The sequence below is a fragment of the Furipterus horrens genome, unplaced genomic scaffold (genome assembly GCF_987537825.1).
Source record: "Furipterus horrens unplaced genomic scaffold, mFurHor1.1.pri manual_scaffold_10, whole genome shotgun sequence".
Lineage (NCBI taxonomy): Eukaryota > Metazoa > Chordata > Mammalia > Chiroptera > Furipteridae > Furipterus > Furipterus horrens.
The window spans coordinates 82,915,879-82,937,562 of NW_028327180.1; the positions used below are offsets into that span (position 1 = coordinate 82,915,879).

The 21,684-nt window shown below is 51.1% G+C and overlaps 1 protein-coding gene across 3 annotated transcripts in view; it reads left to right on the forward strand.

Moving 5' to 3' along the window:
• Positions 1-15,888: 15,888 nt before the first annotated feature.
• The window catches only part of NDST1 (N-deacetylase and N-sulfotransferase 1), a 57,237-nt gene continuing 51,441 nt past the window's right edge, over positions 15,889-21,684 (forward strand). For 2 of the 3 annotated variants that reach the window (XM_090288414.1, XM_090288417.1), the window contains exon 1: positions 16,344-16,513. The gene's annotated coding sequence lies outside the window, so the exon portion shown is untranslated. Of the gene's footprint in view, positions 16,068-16,343; positions 16,514-21,684 lie in introns of those variants that run through there. The other variant, XM_090288416.1, reaches the window with a different exon arrangement.

Genomic DNA, 21,684 nt, shown 5'->3' on the forward strand with positions numbered 1-21,684 from the left:
GCTGACTCTGTCCCTTTGTTCAGACCCTCCTTCCCAGTGGCACGTCCCCCACTGCCATCTGGCAGGGCTCAGAGACACAGGCCCCATGGTGGGGTTGGAGGGGCAGCCTCGGGAATGGGGCTGTAATTTCAGCTGAGGGCAGGGCTCCTTAGTTTCAGTGCCACCTGGTATGAGGTTCCTCTTTCTGGCACCTCCCACAGGACTATCTCTGCTGACAGCCTCACCCCTTCAAGGGTGACTACTGGGCATCTCTCAGAAGAGGGCCAGGCCCAGAGAGCAGCTAGCTGCCACGTGCCTGTCTGGAAAGGCGTTGAGTCCGGTGGCACAGCTTCCTGGGGTGGGGGTGGGGGTAATTGGAAGGGGCTGCCAAGTTTAATTAGTGGTTGTGAAGCCCTGTTACCTGCACCTGAGAGGCCCCCAGACTTTCATCTTCCCCACCAGCCCAGATGAAAGGGCCAGGTATTAATAGTAATTATTAGTTTCACTGATAAAGAGAAGGCACGGGATTATCACCAAGCCCAACTTGTTCTCCCCTCTTCTTCTGCCTCTCCTCCCCTTCCTCCAGCTCTGTCTCCTTCTTTCCTCTTGTCCTCCTTCTCCCTCTTGCCTCCCTCTTTCTCTTTCTTTTTTTCTCCAGGCTTTGCCACTTCTGTCTGTCCTTGCATCAAGGCTTCAGGATCCACCTGCCCTTCTGGGTCTCATCAGCTCTCAGTGGTGGGATATCCAGGGCACCAGGATATGTGAGGAACACCCCTCTGCTTGTCTGGGTTGCAGAGGGAAAACAGGAGGTGATAAGGGAGTGGGGGAGGGGCATGTTAGGGTGTCTGTGTCCACTTATTCATTTATCCATTCACTATTTTACAAATAGTTATTGCACACCTACTATGTGCTGAGCACTGGGCTGGACTCTGGGAGTTCAGTCCTGAACAGGACAGTCCTGCCCACAAGAAAGCAGACAATAAATAAATAGCAAACTGGCAAGTACACGTGAGGTCACAAATTGTGATGCACACTAAGAAGGGACAACCAGCAGATATAATGGAGAGCTACGTGGGTGGCCACTTTAGACTGGGGAGGTGCTTTGGGGCTGAGGACTGAATGATGGGCAAGACCCAGTTATGAGAGAAGATTGGGAAAAGGGTCTGTGACCAGGAGAACAGCCTTCACAAAAGCCTTGAGGTGGGAAAATACCAGAATGTGTGAGAATGTAAATAGAAAATAAGGTGGCAGGAGGGACCAGTGAGAGGAGCAGGACCAAGTGAGTGGAGCAGGGTGGTCATGGGCACATGGGCATGCCACCTCTGTACACACACCGGGTCCCACGCTTGGTTGAATGCTCTGCTGCTACTGTCTTGAAATTCTCGATGTTTGAACAAGAGGTTCTGCATTTTTGTTTTGTGCTGAGCCCCATAAATTATGTAGCTGTCCTTGGTTGCAGGGGCGGGGGGCGGGGGTCAGCAAAAGAAGTGAATGTCTGTGTGTAGAAACATGTGGGCTACTTAGCTGGTTTTTGGTGAAGGAAGAAGGAAAGTAGGAAGGAAGGAAGGAAGGGGAAGGAGGGAGGGGAAGAAGGAATGTGTGCATACGTGTGTGGCCATCTGTGAAGCTGTCACAAAGCCACAGTGACCTAGACCAAGGCTGCTGTTCCATGTAGAGGGCACCCATACAGACGTGGTCCCCATGTGCCCCAAGTCCTGCAGGACCCACTGCATTTCCCAGGGCCTGTTGCCTGGGGGGATCCCCGCGGCTGTGTGCACCAGGCCTGAAGCAACTCCACAAACAGGAGTCAGGCCAGGCTCATCCCAGGCCCCCCTCTGGGAAACACCATGACTCCTCCACCCCAGGTAGAGGCAGCCCTGGCTTGCCTATAAGACTTGAGACTTTGGAGCCAGACAGACTGAGTTCGAATTTGGCTTTGACACTCTGTGGATGCTAATAATGGACTTGGGAAGGTGATTTGCTTCTCTGTACCTCAGTTTCCTTATCTGTAAAATGGAGTTCACTACTGAGAGTGGCTGAGGTCATGAGAGGGAAGCTCTTAGCAGAGTCAGAGCTTGTTAAATATTTTCAATAGTATCAATAGTTATTGTGATAATAATAAATCTCTGGCAGCTGATGTACACATTTGCCTCTGCCTCCAAATGTCTGCAGAATCATGAACAAGTCATTTAATATCCCTGGGCCTCAGTTTCCTTTTCTGTTAAATTGGGTGATAGCAATCGAACTGTCTGTAAGCAAGGTGGTTGGGATGATCCCACACCATCACTGTGGTACTTCTTTGTAAACTGATGTCAGTTGTTGGCACATTCCTGACCCTGGTCTCCCACATCTGGGGGCGGGATGTCTCCAAATCTGCCCAGTGAGAAAGGAAATCACCTTTGGTTCTTGGCAGGGCATAGTACTGTGTCCCTGGGTTCCCAGCTCTGAGTTGTTGTTGCTGCACTGGGAAGTCTGCCTGGGAATGAACTTCAAGTTCAAGGTCAGTGGTTGGACAAGGAAAAGGAAGGTCCAGAAGTGGGGGCAAGGGAGGAGGAGGATGAACTGAGAGAGGACAAAGGATCTGGAGCCCTTCCTTCCTTCCTCCCTCTGGGCAGGAAACACCCAGAAAATGGTGATAATTAGTCTCTGACAGAGGGCCCAGGCAACAGTCTTGAGTGGGCAGAGCCCCCACTTCATCTGATTTGCAGGAGCCTCCAAAATCCATGGGAAACCTTGAGCAGCACCCGCATGGGGAGGGGAGCGCTCCTCCCACAGGAGGCCTGGCCCTTCCTGAGTGAAGACCATGAGCTCTGGGGACAGGATGGCAGGTCCACCTATAGGCATGGCTGCCAACCAGCAACTTGGGCTCTCTGTGCCTCAGTTTCCTCATCTGGAACACACGATAATAGTCACACCTTCTCAGAGTGCTGCTGGGAGAACTCAGGGCTCAAAGGTTCTGAGCAAAGCCCAAGGCCACCCAGCGAGTTGTGCCGGTCTATCAGATCTCCTGACAGACTAGTTCAAAGGCTTCTCCTACATTTTGCTGTGTTTTGGGATAACAACAATCATTCATTCATTTGTTTAATTAATAAATATTTATGGACCATATTTATGGAAGCAAAGGGTAGCAGCTAGGCAGGACCGGGTTGGTTTCTGGAGGGGCATTTGAGGGAGAGCTAACATTTTTGCCGCACTAGCTATGGGCTTAGCTTGTGTATGAGCAGACTCCCTCCACCCTGGAGGTAGGTATTAGCCACTTAACAGAGGAGGGAGCCCAGGCAAAATCAGAGTCACAAGATCACCCAGCTGGCAAGGACCAGCCCTGGGTCTTGAACTCAGGCCCACCTCATTCCTCTGTGCTTTTCCAAACCTGGATTCCAGGTCTAGCTTCTTGCTGCTCCACACCCCTGCCCCGCACCCCCCTCCACTTTGGCAGAACCAGATCCTAGAAACCAAAGGCCTGGCTGTTTTCTGTTGCCCTCTATTGCAGGATCTTTGTCATTTCCTCCCTGGTTCTCCTGCCCATTGGCTCGGCCTTGGGGCTTCCCCTGCAGGGGAAACCCAGCCTGGAAACAGCCCAGCTTGGAAAAAATGTGACTGCAGGTGACTCCTGATGTTTTGTCTGATGCCTGGGAGCGGAGCAAGTTGGGGGGTCCCTGGATGGCTGCCGAGCCAATGGTATCTCAGGAGCCTGAGACAGGTCATTGCCCCCATTTGGGCCTCAGTTTCGCCACCTGCAAAAAGTAGAACAGTAACAAAGCTCCAGTGCTGGCCCTCTGCATGGTGTTTGGGCTGGGAGTTTCTGGGCTGATGGATAGTCCTCCTGCCCACCTTCCTACTGGGCTCTCGGGAGGATAAAATGGAACTGTGGCTACAAAGGGACTTCAGAAGGGAATACAGAGCTGGGTAGCGGAGCAGGTACAGGGGCTGATCATTGGTGACTGAGACCTTCCCCATCCAACTCCAGCTTCTGCCTCACCCAGACCCTCTGTAGTACCTATGGGCATGGGGCAAGGAGCAGCCTGTGGCAAGGTTGGAACCAGGAGGTCCCTGGGCCTGGAACAAGCATCTCAAAGCCAAGAAGTCACCCACCTAAATATAACATTGTGCGGTGGGGCCTTCCCACAGCCTCCCCAACATTCTGCTATGCTGGGTTTGCATCTGGACTTTCCCCAAAAGCGGAGACCTGGAGGGAGTTTAGGAGTAGGAAAAGGAGAACCTGTGGCTAACAGTCACCCTGTGCCTGGCTTAGGAACCCCTTCTACTCTCTCAGGCTTCAGTTTTCCCACCTGCACCATATTCAGGGCAGATATCAGATGACCTCAGGGAGCCCCTCTGGCCTTCCCAGCCCCAGACAGTGGGTCTCTGACTTCTGCCCTCCTCAGGCCTGACTGCTGCCCTCCAGGCTGTAGCTTTGAGCAAATGGAGACCATTTCCACCCTCAGGGGATTCCACGTGGGGTTTTAATCACACGCCCCATCTCCATCTGCTGCAGCCATCCCCAGAGGCTCTCCAGAGTGGACAGAAACCATGGGAGGGAGGAAAGGGCACACCCCCTCCCCAGGAGGACCCAGAGACAGGAGTCTGACTTCTAGGCTCGTGTGCGCTTGGATGGAGAGATGATGAGCCAGAAGGATGGCTGGAGAGGCAGCTCCACGTGGAGAGGCTGGCACCCTGGGTGCTCGGGCACGCCCACCCCTGCTTCCAGGGGCTGGGCCAGATGGTGGGGGCAGCTGAGGGGAGGGCTTCTGGCTCCCTCACTCCCCAGGGGTTCTGCAGGGGCCTTGATTTCTTTCCACACAAAAGATGTGTGGGGGGAAGCCTTATCCCGAACAGGCTCTGGAAAACATTTTAATCTGGTGGAATCACAGTTGTGGCATTACAGAACTTTCACGTGCTGCAGAATTCTAGAAACTCCAAGGCACAGCTTCCTAGGATTTGAGAAAAGTGAGTCATAGATTTTAGGTTTCTCAACTGTGCAGTGCAACACTGTGCCCGCCAGCCCTGTGTGGCTGTCCAGCACATGCAGTGTGACACGTGTGAATTGCGATGTGTTGTGAGTATAAAATACAGAGCGGATTTTGAGGACTTGGTACAAGAGAATTTAAAAGATCTTATTAATCATTTCTTTATGTTAATTACATGTCAAAATGAAAGTGTTTGGGATATACTGGGTTAAATATATTATTAAAATTAATTTCACCTGTTCCTTTTAACTTTTTTAAATGCCTACTAAACAAATTAAAAATTTCATGTGTGGCATTTCAGAACTTTAAAGTGAGAGAATTTTAGAGTCATATTTCCAGATCTTTACATCACTGACTGTAAATTTTAGTTTTTCTCAGAGCCCGGAAGAGTCCGAGAGGAGCCCTGATCCTGTTCCCACCCAATGCAAGAGTCCCCCAGGCCACCCCGAGCAGCACTGAGCAGCCTCTGCCTACCCCGTTCCCTTCACCCAGTTGTCACCCGGTGGAGAAATACTGTCCCTAAAGCTGCTGGACTTTTGGATGGTTAGTTTCCCTGAGTCAGTTAGGATCTGCTCCCTAAAGCTTCTTCCAACCTGATGTGTAGCTCACAGATCGAACACCTTCCAGCCGGTCTCTCACCCCCACTGGGAGAAAAGTCTTCCTCCTCCCCATGAAAGGTGGGGACCTGGTCCTGCAGGCTGCAGGGCTGACCTTGACACCTATTCTTACAAGTGGGCTTCAGGAAACCCTCCCCAGCAGGGACCTTCAGCTCCAGATAACCTTCTCTGTTTCCCCCTTCCTCGGCAGAACTGTTCCTGGGACCCCAATAATAGGTTGAGGGTCCTTCCAGCTTTTCCCAATTTGTAATTTATCCTATCTACCCTCTGGGTTAAGTGGCCTGCACCTCATGGTCTTGCCCTGCTTCCAGCTCCAGGTGGCTCCAGTTGCTAGCACTTGAGGCGACACAGGAATCAGGAGGTTGATAAAAGATGTCCCAAATCTTTCTGGGAAATGCTTTTTTTCAGTTTTCAGAGACTCTAGGGAGGAAGAAGGAAGAGGCTTCCTCGCTGACAGAGTGCCAGGTGGCAATGACACACTCAAAGGGCCTCAGCAATTCAGAGAAGGAAAACCAAAGGTCAGCCAGAGAAGGCTTCCTGGAGGAGATGGGCCTGGAGCTGGGACTTCAAGGAAAGAGGGCTGTTAGACTTGTGAAGAAGTGGAGGTGAGAGCATTCTGGGCAAGGGGAATGCTGGGCACCCATGGCACATATCCAGGCCTCAAGGGTCCCAGGCTGTCTGGAGGAGAGGGGTCAGAGATGACAGGTCTGTGAGGGTGGTCATCTGGCTGAGGATCACCTGCGAGTTAGCCCCTGTGGGTAGGGGGGGTGTACAATAGAGATGAACCCCAATGAGCTATAGAGAGCAGTGTTGGGAAAAATGACAGTAACAACTATAGCTATGCCAGGCATGGTGCTAAGTGGCTTCCTAATATTTAATCTCAACAACCCTCTGAGGTAAGTACTATTCTCCCCATTCTACAAATAAACAGTTGAAGCCAAGTTAAGTGACAGTAAGTGAGGGTGGACCTTAGATTCCAACATAGGACAGTCTGGTTCCAAAGCTTTAAAAATTTTTTTTTTTATTTATTAATGAGAGAGAGAGAGAGAGAGAGAGAGAGAGAGAGAGAGAGAGAGAGAGAGAGAGAGAGAGATTTGTTGTTCCATTTATTTATGCATTCGTTGGTTGATTCTTATATGTGCTCTGACTAGGGATTGAACCCACAAACCTGGCGTATTGGGATGACCCTCTAACCTATTGTGGCTCCAAAGCTCCTAATCACTAAATGGGGGGAGGTGGGTGGGAGTGAGCAGTGTGCTCAGCTTATGAGTGAAAGAGTGCAGCTGTGCTCTGTGTGTGGGTGTTGGGGGGTGGGTATCCCTGCCATTTCCCTCACTCTTCCCTCCCCTAGCCCCAGCTCCATTTCAGGATAGACCCAGCCCAGACAGGTGGGTGTGAGTAGAGGACCTTGGAATGATAAGAATCTCCATACTTGTTGGAGCAGATAGCCCCAGACAAGAGTCTGGCCACCAGGCCAATCCCAGAGCCAATTTCCCACTGGAATCAACCATTTCCCCCTTGTTGCCCCCTATGCTGGCACATCTCCAAGGGCCCAGAAATGGTGTTTAAACTTGACCCTGGTAGTCCTTGCCTTGCTGGTGCCACCTCCTTCCCAGCTTCTGATGCACACACACAGCTGGCAGTGGGGAAGGGTGACAGGCAGGAGCCTCACAGGTCATCCTAGCTCAGCTATGTCACTGGTAATGGGAGCAGGCTGCTCCTGCTCCTGCTTCTGCCCCCTGCTCCCTGGGCCTCATTTTCTCCGTTTCTGTAAGGAGGTGGATAGAATTCTTTGAGGAATCCTAACCTAAGACAAAAGGGGTCCAGGAGAATAATGCAAATAAACAAAGAGGGCTGGGGGGATGTGTATGGAGTGGTGGCCACTGGGAACTGGGTAGCAATGCCCAGACCAGGCGACCTGACCATCCCTCCCTCCTTCACTTGGGCGGGGATTGGGGGTGGGGGTGAGGGTGGGGGTGGTGATTTCTGGACCTGTGCTGTAGAGGTACCAGGATCCTGAGGCTCAGTTTCTTTAACTAGAAAGTGGGAATTGTTATGCCTACCCCTACCCCACAGGAGTGGTGAGAATGAACTAAAATGATTGATGGAAATCTTATGGAGAAATACACCCCCCCCTTTTTAAATTAATGTAATCTTTTGATTTGAATGCTGTTGAAAGTTATTTCCCTCTAGATGATGGAGTGAAAGAGAACTAAAGAAGGAGGAGGTCAGAAGGTGGAGGAGTGGATGAGATATGGCCTGGGAGGAAGGCAAGGTCAGGGCAGAGCCCCTCTGAGTAGCAGCTCAGAGGCTTGGGAAAGTTCGTCCAGCTCTGGCCCTTGGCACCTGCTGCCCCGATCGCCAGGGCTGAACTTGGCCCGGGCCTACCCTGCCCTCAGAGGACTTTGAGCTGATTTCTGTCACAGCGTTTAGAGACCACAAGTGCTTCTGAATGTTTTCCTTTGCCAGGTTGTAATTGGTGCATCACAATGAACACCATAAAAAAGGGAAATTAAGTGATTTACATTTGTTTACAAAAGCCATTATCTCCTCTGTGTGAGTATACTAAAGATCTTTCACTCCCCCATCCCTATTCTCCTGGTCAAGTTGAACCCTCCAGAGACTTGGAAGAATGTGGCCAGATGGCCCAAAACAATGTTTCACACAGCTCGGCTCTTTAGCAAGCTGAGAGGATCCCACAGGTTGGCCGAACCTCCATTTTCTCACCTTTAAAATGGGGTGAAATTCTTGATTGTGTCTACCTCTCAGAACTGCTATGGGGCCCCCAAAAATTGCTTTACAGAATGAGGAAATGCTTTATTAAAACAAAGAAACAGACAAACAAAAAAACCCAACAGGAAAAGTGCTGCACTTGCAAGGGATTGTGCTAGTGGAGTCCTTGGCCCAGGGGCCGCTCCTGGGAATAAGGGATGGTCTGCGGAAGGTGTGACCCACATTCTTAGATTCTGCCTAAAACATGGAACCTGAACCCGGAGATGGGACTGCTTTGGAAACCAGCTGCAAGTGCTCTTGGAACAGCAGTGGCATTAATGACCATGGGTGTACAAGAGGGAGGGGTGGGAACGCACCCCTGTGGAAATAAGGGAAGGAGGCACAGAACCAGGTGGTTTTGCACAGTTTGGGGACACCTGGGCATGGGAGGAAGAGTAAATAAATAGCAACAAGAACTTAATTTTTTATTTTTGTTTTTACTTTTTAAGTGTATTTTATTGATTATGTTGTTACAGTTGTCCCAATTTCTTTTCCCTTTGCCCTCCTCCTCCCAGCACCGCCCTTCACTTCAGCAATCCCACCCCCCTTAGTTCATGTCCATGGGTCATGAATATAAATTCTTTGGCTTCATCCTTTCCTATATTATTCTTAACTCCCCCCTGTCTATTTTGTACCAACCAATTATGCTTCTTAATCCCTGCACCTTTTCTCTATTTCTCCCCCTTCCCCCTCCCAGCTGATAACCCTCAAAACAATCCCCATACCTATGATTCTGTTCCTATTCTGGTTTGCTTAGTTTGTGTTTGTTTTTATTTTTTAGATACTATTGTTGATAGTTGTGAGTTTGTTGTCATTTTAATATTCATAGTTTTGATCTTCTTTTTCTTAAATAAGTCCCTTTAACATTTCATATAATAATGGCTTGGTGATAATGAACTCCTAATTTAGCTTTACCTTGACTGGGAAGCACTTTTTTTTTTTTTAACAAGGTTACTTTATTTTATTTTATTTTAGTTATCTGTTTTTAGAGCGAGGGGAAAGGAGAAAGAGAGGGAGAGAAACATCAATGTGTGGTTGCCTCTCATGCGTCCCCAACTGGGGATCTGGCGTGCAACCTAGTCATGTGCCCTGACTGGGAATCGAACCAGCGACACTTGGTTCACAGGCCGATGCTCGATCCACTGAGCCACAGCAGCCAGGGCTTTGACTGGGAAGCACTTAATGTGCCCTTCCATTCTAAATGATAGCTTTGCTGGATAGAGACATCTAGATTGTAGGTCCTTGTTTTTCATAACTTTGAACACTTCTTGTCAGTCCCTTCTTGCCTGAAAAGTTTCTTTTAAGAAATCAGCTGATAGTCTTATAGGAACCCCTTTGTAGGTGACTCTCTGCTTTTCTCTTGCTGCTTTTAAGATTATCTCTTTATCTTTAACCTTTGGCATTTTAATTATGATGTGTCTTTATGTGGTCCTCTTTGGGTCTAGCTTGCCTGGGGCTCTCTGTGCTTCCTGGATTTGCATGTCTATTTCCTTCATCAAATTTGGGAAGTTTTCCTTCATTATTTTTTCATAAGTTTTCAATTTCTTGCTCTTCCTCTTCTCTTTCTGGCACCCCTATGATTTGAATGTTGATACGTTTAAAGTTGTCTCAGAGGTTCCTAAGCCTCTCCTCGATTTTTTCAGTTCTTGTTTTCTCATTCTGTACAGGTTGGCTGTTTATTTCTTCCTTATGTTCCAAATCATTGATATGAACCCTGGTTTCCCTCCCTTCATCATTGGTTTTGTGTGGATTTTCCTTCATTTCACTTAGTATAGCCTTCACTCTTCCCTTCTGTGTTTGTTGTACTCAAGCATATCTGTCAAGCCTGTGAGTATCTTTATCACCAGTGTTTTGAACTCTGTGTCTGTTAGGTTGGTATCTCATAATTGCTTAGTCCTCCCACTGGAACCTTGATTTGTTCCCTCTTTTGGGCCATACTTCACTGTCTCCTCATCTTGACAGGCTCCTGTGTTTGCCTCCGTGTCTTAGGTAGAGTTGTCGCCCCTGTTACATCTAAGGGGCAGAGCCTTAGTTATTTGTCAGTACAGGGTGACCCGTTTTACCACATTGTGGTGCTATATGTGGGGGAAGGGTCTGAGAGGGAACAATGCTGCTTGCTCACCACTGGCCCCTTTTCCAGGTACTTCTCCTTCTTCCCCCGTGGGACTGGCACCCTTCCAGCCATCATCCTGGTCGTGGTTCCCAGAGTGGGTGGGTCCATGGGTGCTCCAGGACTGCAGAGGCCCTCCAAACAAGCGGACTCTGCCAGGAGACCAGCGGTACCCCCCTCCGCCCCAAACCCCATGGTCCCCACAGCCAGAAGCAATGTGGCCCTATCCTCCCTTGTACTTAAACCATGAGCTGCATGATCTTGTCTGGGGCTGGGAGAGCTCCTCAGGTGTCTCTCCCTACTTTTTTATTTTTATTTTTTATTTTTTGCCTTTTAAATTTAATTTAATTTTTATTTTATTTATTTAATTTTTAAATCGTTTTTCTATTATAGTTGTCCCTCCCTATTTGTAAAATGTGTTACTGTGCTTTCTGCCGGCCTGCCACCACCAGCCTGCTGTCGTTGCCACCACCAAAGAGTCTTCTCTCCACCCTGGCTCCACCCCTCCCACCTGTCTGGATGAACACTTCCTCTCCACATCTCCATTGGTTGGATTTCTATGAAGCTTAACCCTCTGGAACCTCTGGTTGTCTCCAGCCTTGAGGTAATTGTATTCCTTCTTAGTTATGGAAGGAGATATAGCATGTCTACCTACACCTCCATCTTGGCCAGAAGTCCAGAACTTAGTTTTTTAGTTGGATGGATCTGGATTTGAGACCATCTCTACCATTCCTGCCTGGGTGACCTGGGGGAAGTTGCTTCACCTCTCTGAGCTTCATGCTCTCTGAGTAACAAATGGGAAGTGTGTGGTATGCACCAGAGTAAGTAATCAATTGCTATTAATTGCTCCTATCCCCCATCTCAGACAGTCTCAGGCCAGTTTCCAGAACATTTTATATTTGTTTTTTTATCAGAAGCATGAATACCTTCCCATTTCACAGGTTTTCTCCTTTAAGAAACATCAAGGTCTGCCAGAAGCCAATAGTCCTGGTCCTTGAAGGATTTGCTGTGTGTATGAGGGACCAAGGGAGGAAACTGTTACACTCTATGATCAATGCTGTAATTACGGTGGCCATGTTTTCCAACCACAAATCAAGTCATGTGGTCTGACAGAGACCATTTTTCTACCTCCACTGAAGTCCAACAGGAAATCATGTTTAGTTACACATTCATTGGATCACCTTTTATTTTTTTAAAGAAGCAAATGACATGAAATTTGGACTGTCCTTGACAAATCCCACTATAGACCCAGGAAAACCACTCATGACTGGGGTCCCTACAGAGTCCTGGCAGGAGCAGGAAGACTTCCTGGAGGAAGAGCTGCTCAAGTGGGCCCTTGAAGACTGAACAGGTGGCCTGGATGTCCTTGGGACAGGACCTTCCCTCATGCTCTAAAGACATCCCTGCTGGGCACTGGGGATGCTGGCTGAAATAGGCAGCTATGTTTGTTCTCAGTTACGTTCCCTTTCATTGTTCCAAAGACCTCCTGGGACACAAAATTGTTACAGGCCACATTGCATGGTATCTTCTGATTCATTTACATGGCTATCTCTGCAGTAGACAATACATTCCAGAGGACAGGGGCCATGACTATCTTGCTTATCTCCCTGTCCCTCTATACCCACCCCAACCCTAGGGTGGTGTGAGGAAGACTAAGAGATGTACTAATCAACATCAAAGAAATAAATGAGTGAAGTACCATTGGTGGGCATATTGTAGAGAGACAGTGTCCTCTGTTTTATAATGACTCCATTAACTTTCGTTTCATCTGTTTAGTCAGTTAGTTTGAGTGGGTTGCCTATCTTGTGTGAGGGTTGCTGTAAACATGGGCCTCCCCACCCAGAGCTACACTCCAGAGAGAGACAGGCAGCCGACAAGTCACTACAGAGATGATGAAGAGGCAGATATGATGTGTGGACCAGGAAGCATGGTCTGGATTAGGGGTGCAAGGAAAGCACAAGGAGGAAATGAAAATTAACTTGATACCCAAAGGATCACAATTAATCACTTAGCTTATGAGTGGCAGAGCCAGCATTCAAACCCAGGGAGCACTTGTCATGTGACAGACACCACACTGAGGACTTTACATTAGTTAACTCATCTAATTCTCACAACAGCTCTATGAAGTACATACTGTTACTATCCCTGTTTTAGAAATGATGAAACTGAGCACAGAAAGGTTGAAAAACTGGCCCAAGGTCACACAGCTTGGAAGTGGTAAAGCCAGCATTCAAAGCCAGGTGGTCTGGCTTGAGTTCACACTCTTTTTTTTTTTTTTAAAGACTTTATTTACATTTTAGAGAGAGGTGAAGGGAGGGAGAAAGAGGGAGAGAAACATCGGTTGCCTCTTGCAACCAATGGGGACTTGGCCTGCAACCTAGGCATGTATCCTGACTGGGAACCAAACCAGCGACCTTTGGTTCATAGGCCAGCACTCAATCCACTGAGCCACACCAGCCAGGGCAAGAGTCCATGCTCTTAACAAGGCACTAGGTAAAGGTGAAGCAGGGTAGGTCATTTATGACAAGAGATTAGACTGGACAACAAGGCAGGGAATTCACCTTAGAGCACTGGGAAGCCGTTGGTGCTTTTACATAGGAAATGGGCACCAGGAGATTGCACTGGAATGAGCAAAGCAGGAGGTAGGGAGAGTATTTAGCAGGCCATTAAAGCAAGGCAAGACATTACTACAAGGCAGAGGCAAGATGGTGGCCTGGACTAGGGTGGCAGTGAAGAAGGATTAAGGGTGCATTAGAGAAAAGTGGGAGGCAGAACCGGTGGGACTGGCTCCCTGATAGGATGTGGGGACAAGGGGCTGGTGTCAGATTTCTGGACTGGACATGAGAATTGGGCTCGCAGGAAGAGGTGGAAGATAATGAGTTCAGCCTCAGACTTGTGGAGCTGGTTAAAGATGCCCTTGGGACAGCCAAGGGGAGTGTCCAGAGGGCAGTGGAAAGGCCATATAGGGCTGAGGAGGGGGTCTTGGCAGGGGTGGCTGTCAGCACAAAGAAGGTCCCCAAAGCTCTAGGAGACATGGGAGGGTCCTGAGGGGAAGGAAGAGCAGGACAGGCTTCACAGAACCTCCCAGGGTGTGGTTAGAAATGCAAGTCCTCAGCTTCACCTAGACCCAAGGAGGCCATTTCACTGCGTGGGGCCTTGACCTTGCCTCCTTACAGGCTTTATGGGTAACAGGGAGCTGGAGGGCCTTGGGTTCAGCTTGGTCAACAGCAACTCCGAAGACTTGAAAAGAATAGGAAGAGTCGTTAGTGATGGGAGTCACCCCAGCTCGCAGACACTCTGAAAGCAATGGATCTGCAGCTCCATTGGCAAGACACAGCCTCTCACTCAGCTCAGGTGACCTTCCTTCCCCACTACCATCCCACAGTGTAGCTCTTATCACTTCCTTCACCTGCTACCAACCTTCTTCCTTCACCTGCTACCAACCTTCTCACTCCATCAGGCTGCCAGATAATGTGCAATCTGTGGAGCCCCGTCATCTGCTCCTAAGCCTCCTCTCCAGTTTTCTTGCTCATTCTTTCCTTTCTACTTCCTCCACTCTTCTCCCCCTGCCCCCTGCTCCTGCCCATGCAACACTCAGCTTTTCCTGAGTGCTTTCCATGTGGTCTTTGCACAGGTTGTCCCTTGTGCTGAGAATGTACATCTCCCTGCCCTAATCCCCCCACACATTCCTCTTGATCCAGGTCAGAGGCTGCCGCCCCCCAAAGCTCCCTCATTCTGCCTCCCTCTTACTGTGGGCCATAGCACTCGCCGTGGGTGTTCCCAGCATGCCTCCAGCTCTGGTAGCCTTTGGACACAGGGAGGGACAAGCAGAGCACCTCCAAACCCATGGCTCTTTACACACCGCATCTCCTTACCAGGAGCACAGTACCTGGCACAGAGAAGATGCTCACAGGGCCTTGTGTGGGTGGAAATGGTCTTCCAAAGCAGAGATTTGCATGAGTAAGATTCTAGAGACTTATTTAGCCTGCCTAAGATCCAGGCCATCTTCAAGGACCTGAGGTTTCACACCACAGGAACATAGATTATGAAGGAGAATTTGCTGGTGGATGCTGATTTCCCAGGTCATCTTGGTGGAGTGATGGGAATATGTACTAGGAAGTCACAAACCTATCTTTGAATATGGCCTGCAGTTTAGGCTCATGGCTGCCACCATTAGGCTTGGTCCTGTCTGATTATGCTCCATCCGAAACTATCACAGGAACATGTTTGGGAGTCAGAAGCCTGGTCCCGTTCCCGGCATCTCCTCCCCAGAGACAGCAGTGGGCTGGCTGAAAACGCTTTCCTTTCATCACAAAGAGGTTACATTTGAGAGGAACCAGGATGAGTCTATTCTGCTCTCATGGTCACACTTGGCTTCTGTACCTCCCTTCGCTCTGTTCTGGTTGCTCATATGTTTTTGAGCTTTGCTTCTACAGCTAGATAATCTTGAACCTCTGAAGGTCCTTAACACCAATGCACTGTTTTCTGAATTTGCCTAGCCTCACACCAGACCCACCTGGAATCAGTATCTCTGAGGGAGGGGCCTGGTAATCTGCATATTAGCAAGCTCCTTTAGGCTCACTAATCAAATCCCCACCCCCATTTATAGGCTGCCTCAAGGATGGCAAAAAGCCCCTGCTTGGAGCAGTCAGAGCTGAGTGCAGGCTGAAGCCCTCAGCAGCCGTGAGTCTCCCAGAAATCATCTCATTTCTCTGGGCCTCCTGGTCCTCCATCTGTTTGATGAGGACAAGCACTGTAACGTTACCCTTGCAGCGTTTTGAGGAACTTGAAATAACACTGTGGGTGGGAAACTGAGGCTCAGTGGGAGAAGAGATTTGCACAAGGTCATCTGCTTGCTATGTGTCAGGCTCTGGGGACTCATCTGGGAACAACTTGTTGGGAGAGATGACATTTTAGTAAACAATAAAACCAGTAAATGAACTAGATAATAAAGATAAAGGAAATAAAGGGGTTTTCTAGTGACAGGGCAAAGGCAGGGAGGGGGGTGAGAAGGTCTGCCCAGGAGGGGTTACTCTAGCAGAGACCTGAATGTCAGGGAGTTGTCGCAGGAGGCCCTGGGGGGTTGTCCTAAGCCCAGTGGTGGGAGAGCCGGGAGGCCCCCCCGGCCTGGCCAGGGCTCTCCCAGGGCCCTTGGAGGCGCGGCGGGCGCGGGTCTTTGTCTCCCTGGTTTTCCTGAAGCCTCTCCGACCCCCAAGCGCTGTTCCCTTTTTGACCCCGAATAACTTGTTGGTTTCCCCCGGGCTTTGTTTCCTCGGGGTCACCACCCCCAGAACGCCCAGCAGCCGCTCTCGGCCCTCGTGGGTCCCGTATCTGACACCCCCTCCGGCCCCCGCCCCCTACCCGCTCCGAGACAAGGGTCAAAGGCAGCCCGTGTCACGTGGTCGCCGAGCAGCACCGAATCGGCCGGGAGAGCCGAGGGAGAATCTGGGTAGAAACCGAGAAATCCAGCCCCGATAGCAGCGCGGGGTCCCGCCCCGGCCCCCGCCCCGGGGCGCTTGCTGAACGCCAGCCGGCAGCCCAGGACTCCAGAGCCGATCTCTGGCCGGCACCCACGCTCCATCACAGGATCGAGCCCCGCTCCCACGGCCGCGATTCAGGGAGGTAGGCGCCGGGGCGGATCGGGTAAGGGGACGTGGGGTAGGGGGTCCCTCCGAGCGCCGGTTCACGAGACTGTGCTCCGTGGGCCCGTGGGGGGCGAGGGAGCTCGCCCCAACTTCCAGTCTGAAGGAAGACCCCTACCTCGCCACCGCAGGAGGAGGGGGAGGCTGCAAGCTGCCCCAGCGCTGTGCCGGGGCCGGGACTGGGGGCTGGGCACCGGGAGGGTGGGGTGAGGGTGGGGTGGGGGAGGAGGCGAGCCGGAGGCGGGGCAGACCGCAGCGGTGGCAGTGGCGGCGCTGATCGGGGGTGGGAGCGGCAGGAGGCAGCGGTGAAGGGGTTAATCTCGGCCCCGGCCAGAGTCCAGCGGTGCTTGCAAGGCTGGGGGACCCAGGCGTCCTGCGGCTCGCCCGGAGTACCCCCTTCCCCGGGTAGCGCCCTAGCTGTGGCAGGTAAGAGGCCAAGAGGGCCGGGACCAGCCGGTCCCCTGTCGCCGAGCCCGCGGGGCCGATCCGGGCGTGCAGGCCGCGCGGGGCCCAAGCGGCCGCCGGCGCAAGTTTGGTGCGGGCGGGCGCCGGGAGGGCCCCGCGCTCCGGGTGGGAGGACAAAGGGGTGGGGGACCGCGCGGGGGCCAGGGGCAGGCAAGGGTGCGCGCGAGTGCAGCGCGGCAGCTGTAGGTCACCGATAATGTCACTCACGAGGAATGCCCCCTCCCCCTTTTCTACTCTCAAACAGGGGAAACTTTTGTCTGGAGAGGGAGGGGGTTTTGAGGCCGGGTCCCGGCTTCGGGAGGGGTTAGGCAGCAGGACCGGTTTTCTCTGGGCTGTGAGCGGCCTGGTCTATAGCTCTCCTCTTCCCTCGGGTTCTCGGGAGCAACGAGTCCCCGCTTTGAACGCTGCCCTTTAACACCCTGGGACCGGGTGAGGAGGGGCACCCGTGGACGCGTGGGCTCTGGGATGGGGCGGGAGGGGGCGGCGGTTGTCTGGGAACTAGCTTCCTGGCTCCTTCCCAGAGTTGAGCACCTGGGTCAGGTAGGAGCCATGCCAGGGCCTGAAGATACAGAACCCCAACCCCAGTCGTGACCCACTGCTGCTACCACCTACCCCTCCCCACCCCGTCCCCCTCCCCCAAAGCATTCAGAATGGCTTCGGGCAGTATTGGCCCCTGGTCTGAGGTTCAGAATGACCTAGGTGTCTGTTGCTTTCTAGCTGTGTGATCTTGGTTCCTTACCTTCCCCTAACCTCAGTTTCCTTACCTGTGAAATGGGCAAAATATAGTATCTGCCAGAATAAGGATGAAATGAGAATGTGTGGGGCCTCAGTAAACGGTGGCCTGTTTACATTCAACAAGTATTTATTGTATGTTTACTGTGGGCCAGGCACTGGGTGAATTGCTTTACGTATATGACCTTATTTCATTCTTTGACATTACTATTAACCACAATTTACAGAGGGGGAAACTGAGACACAGAATGGCAAAGGCCACTCAGGTGGGAAGTGGTGGAGCTTGGATTTGACTCCCCTTCCCCAGCCTGAGTCTCAGCAAACAGGGCTCTATAAGGTCCTGCTATGACTGAGCTCACAGTTTCGTTTTCCATTGAAATTTTGAGGACACCTGCCCCCTCTTCCCACTACCCTTACCCCCAAGTGGTGCTCCTTCTGGCTGGTACTGCTGTGGTTGAGGTTGTGTGTCCTGGCTCTTATGTGGGCAGCTGGAGCAGGAGGGGAAGTCAGTTGGAACCTGGGCCTGGAGCTCCGTGATGGTCCAATTTCTGTTGCTGGCTGGATCCCTGGCAGGAACGCTCTCCCTCTTTGGGTGGTGCAGGGAGGAGCCTGTCTCCCTGGCTTTTGGCTGGGGACAGCTGGTGACTTTGTCAACAGATCTCTCCCCAGCACCCAGGGGAGAGCAGTGCCTTTCATCTCCATTAGACCAGGTCACTTTCAGATAAGCAGGGGGCAGAGGTAGGGCCCAGAATCAAAGCCCTTGGGGTGATGAGAGATCTAAGGCCACAGAAATGATGTCTTAGTGTCCTCTTGTGTGACTCATCATCAGAGTCCTCAGTGCTAAGCTTATGGGTTTCTCTAGGTGCCCAAGCCCCAAGGGTCTTTGAGGACAGTTATGGGGAGCAAACTTTGAGCCAGCATCAGGACTGCAGAATCTGAATGGAAAATGCATGTGTGCATGGGTTTCTGAGCCCAGGGCACACTGTGGGTTCTTGTTAAACACCCTGTGAGTGAATTGGTGGGTTAGCCCAGACTTCCACTGGCTTTGGTCCCCTGTGCTGGGAATACCACCTCATACTGCTGATCAGGCTTCCACTGGAGACTTTGAGTAATTTCTTAAAACATGGAATGCAGATTTTTAGTTCATAAATGACATCTTAAAACAGCGGAGTGCAGTAGATAATGAAAGAAGTTTTTGGGAGGTGAAAGTTGGTGCATTGCTGTCCTAACTGCTCTGAGGGCTGCTCTAGCACCGCATCTTAGACTTCCAGGGTTCGCAGGCTTTTCCTTGGCCCTGGAAATAGGGGCCCTCTTGGGTGGACAGTTCACCTTCAGCTTGTGGGAAACCAGTGGGAATTCCACTACCAGCTGGATTTTGAGGGGACTCAGAAGTGCGGGGAAATGAGCAGAGGGGCTGGAAGGCTGGAAGGAGTCCTGAGCAACGGCAATGACTGTTGGCACATGGTCAGACTCTCTTTGTCCTGCTCAGAGCAGGTGGAGAGACCTCTTGGAGAATCAGCAGGTAAAGGGAGGCAGCCAGCAAGCAAGAAAAGATGGAAAGCTAGCCTCCTGCGAACAAGGGGGTACGCAAGGAATAGTTTTGCAATTGCAAGTTGAGGGTGTGGTTACACGTATGAAATCATAGGTTGGGGTTGGCCTAGGGACTGAACCGACAAATTCTGCATCTGAGAAACTTAGAAATGGACTCCAGTCTCCCTCTGTCCTCCGCTGTGGGCCTGCTTGATCTGTCTTCCATACTTTGGGACCCAAGCCAGGCCTGAAAGTCCCCAGAGACTGGGCAGACTTCTGCTGGGTTGGAATTTGCTTTGGGGTATGGCTTGAAATATCTGGGCTGCTTGGAAGATTTGGACATTCTTTACTTGAAATGGAACATTAGGGTGATTTGTTAAATATATATAATGGAAAATGTCTGTGGACAGGAGTGACAGAGACATGAAATGGGCTAAAGGTGCTGCTGGTTTCTGACTGGAGAGGCTGCTGATCTGATGGGAGAGGGAAGACAAGGATTAAGTGATGGCGAACTTGATCAGTGATAGATGGGCTTTGGAAAGTCAGTAGAGGGTAAAATTCCTAGGCTGTTCATGTCCACAGGGCTTCTTGGGGGAAAAAATGTTGGCGAGCAAGGCTGCTGACTGGGAATCGGGGCAGTGGGAGATAAGATCGGTGTGGGCAGCTTGCTGTATCTGCACGAGAGTTTGGATTTTATCCTGCACTGGTGGAGAGGACAGAGGGTTGTAAGCAGCTCGTTGAGTCGATGCCTGTTACTGTGCCGTGTGCCAGGCTTCTCACAGACGCTCCATTCAAATCTCACAATACCCCTGCAAAGGAGCTGCTGCTGCTCGTCACCCCCACCCCTGCCCCGGTTTCAGATGGGGCAGTGGAGGCTCAGAGGGATCGAGTCACTTACAGAGCTATATTTGAATGCAGGCCTGAACTGTTTCTGCCCAGGTCATTTGGCTAAAAATGATTGCAAGACTGGCTCAGAGATGATGCTAATCGTGGTCCAGCAGAGAGCTGACCAAAGTCTGACTCAGGCTATGGGACTGAGAGGGAAGGAGGAGGAGGCTGCAGGACTTTGTAGCCGCCTTGGGGACTAGGGTCATCTCAGGCAGTCTAAGGTTTGGGGAAGGACCCTTAGGTGGCAGTGTCACTGCTTTCAAGTCCCTGTAGGGCTCTCTATGGGCAGAGGGCATAGTCTTGTCCTGTGTGGCTCCTGTGGGCACAGACAGCACCAAGACAACAGGGTAGCTAATGGGAATAAGTTCCTTGGCGAGGAGGTGAGCTCCCCATCACTGAAGGTATGCAAAGGGCCTGGAGAGTTGGAGAGGGTACAGGAAGCATGTACAAGGAGGGTCAGGCCTGGATGACCTCTTTCAGTTCCCATTTTACCCTAGAATCTCAGCATTGAGGGTGGTGCCTGGCCCATATCCACCCTGTTTTTCTCATAGCTTTTCAGAACTGCCCCTTCTTGTACATCTATGGAAAGCTCCCCACAAATGCTGGCCTCTGCCTGGGAGAGTCCTTGCCCTGTGGAATAGACTCAGCCTAGCTGACCTTCTAGGGATTTCTCGTGATGTGGGGATCAGCTGCCAGAGCCTGTGCTGCCAGAGACTGTGGTTTCACAGAGGACTGGAACCTTTTTCTTCCGTTTCCCAATCTGTGAAATGGGTTCAATTTCTCTTTCCTCAAATATGAGGCAATAAGGCTGAATCATGAATCAGGCTGAATCGGTAGGGGTTGGAGAAAAGGGCTGGTGGGTTTGAGGGTGAGGAATGGGAGGGGTGGGGTACAGGGCAGGGTTATCCCTCTGCCTCCCTGAAAGAGAGGTTAAAGCAGGATCTCCTGGTCTTGGGAGGTTTGGTGCCTGATGGAAGGGTGGACATGGATGTCTTGGACCATGTGGCCTCCGGGCTAGAGCCAGTCTGTCACCAAAGGAGTCGCACTGGGGATGAAGCTCTTTTTCAGATGGAGGAGACGTTGTTTTAAGGGGCCTCTTTTTATTCCTACCTGTTTTATTTTTTGAAATCAATTGGAGTTATCAAATTTTAAAATATATATCGTGAATGATCACTTACTTATTGGGTGGCGAGGTATGGGAGGTCGGCTCTGTGACCACAGTGCCCCATCTCCCATTCCCCCTCAGCCCCAGGCAGAGCTGCCTCCTCTCCCTCCCTCCTTGTGCGCGTGCCCCCATTCCTGCCTCCACGTCTATGCTGATGGCAAGGATGCTGCACTCCAGCCACTTCCTCTCACGTCCCCAAGTCCTCCTCCACCAGTGCCCAGCTCCAGTGTCACCTCTACTTGCAGTTATTCCTTTTTTTTAATTTTGTTTTCATGCAGTCATTTCTTATTCCGTAGAGATGGTGTTGCCCACTGCCTGCATTGGGTGTGCAGAGCCTGTTCTCTGGCCCTTTCATAGGCCCTTCACAACCCCAGCTTTGGATTTTGGTTCCTTAAGAACATGTCTCATCTTCCCTGGACTGGGAGCTCTGGAAGCAGGGGCTGCATGTGGACCATTTCTGTGCCAGTGGAGGTGGACGGCATTGAAGAGTGGACTCCGAAGTCCCAGATCCAAACCCCAGTACTGCCACTATTGGCTGTGGGATCCAGAGCGAGTTACCTTGGTCTCTCTGGGCACCGGTTTCCTCAACCGCAGGGGAGCAGATCATAGTAAGAGCCCAGTGAGTAAGAGAGCCCTTCAACGATAACAATGGTTGTTATTATTATTGTTTGTTTACACCTAGGAAGTAATCTGTCCTTTCAGAGATGGAGGGAAGACTCCTGGGAGTTTGAGTTCTGGAACTTTCTGTCTCATGGCCCAAGATAGCTTGTTCAGGTGACGAAACCGAGGCCTGGAGAGATAGGGCAATTTGCATGGG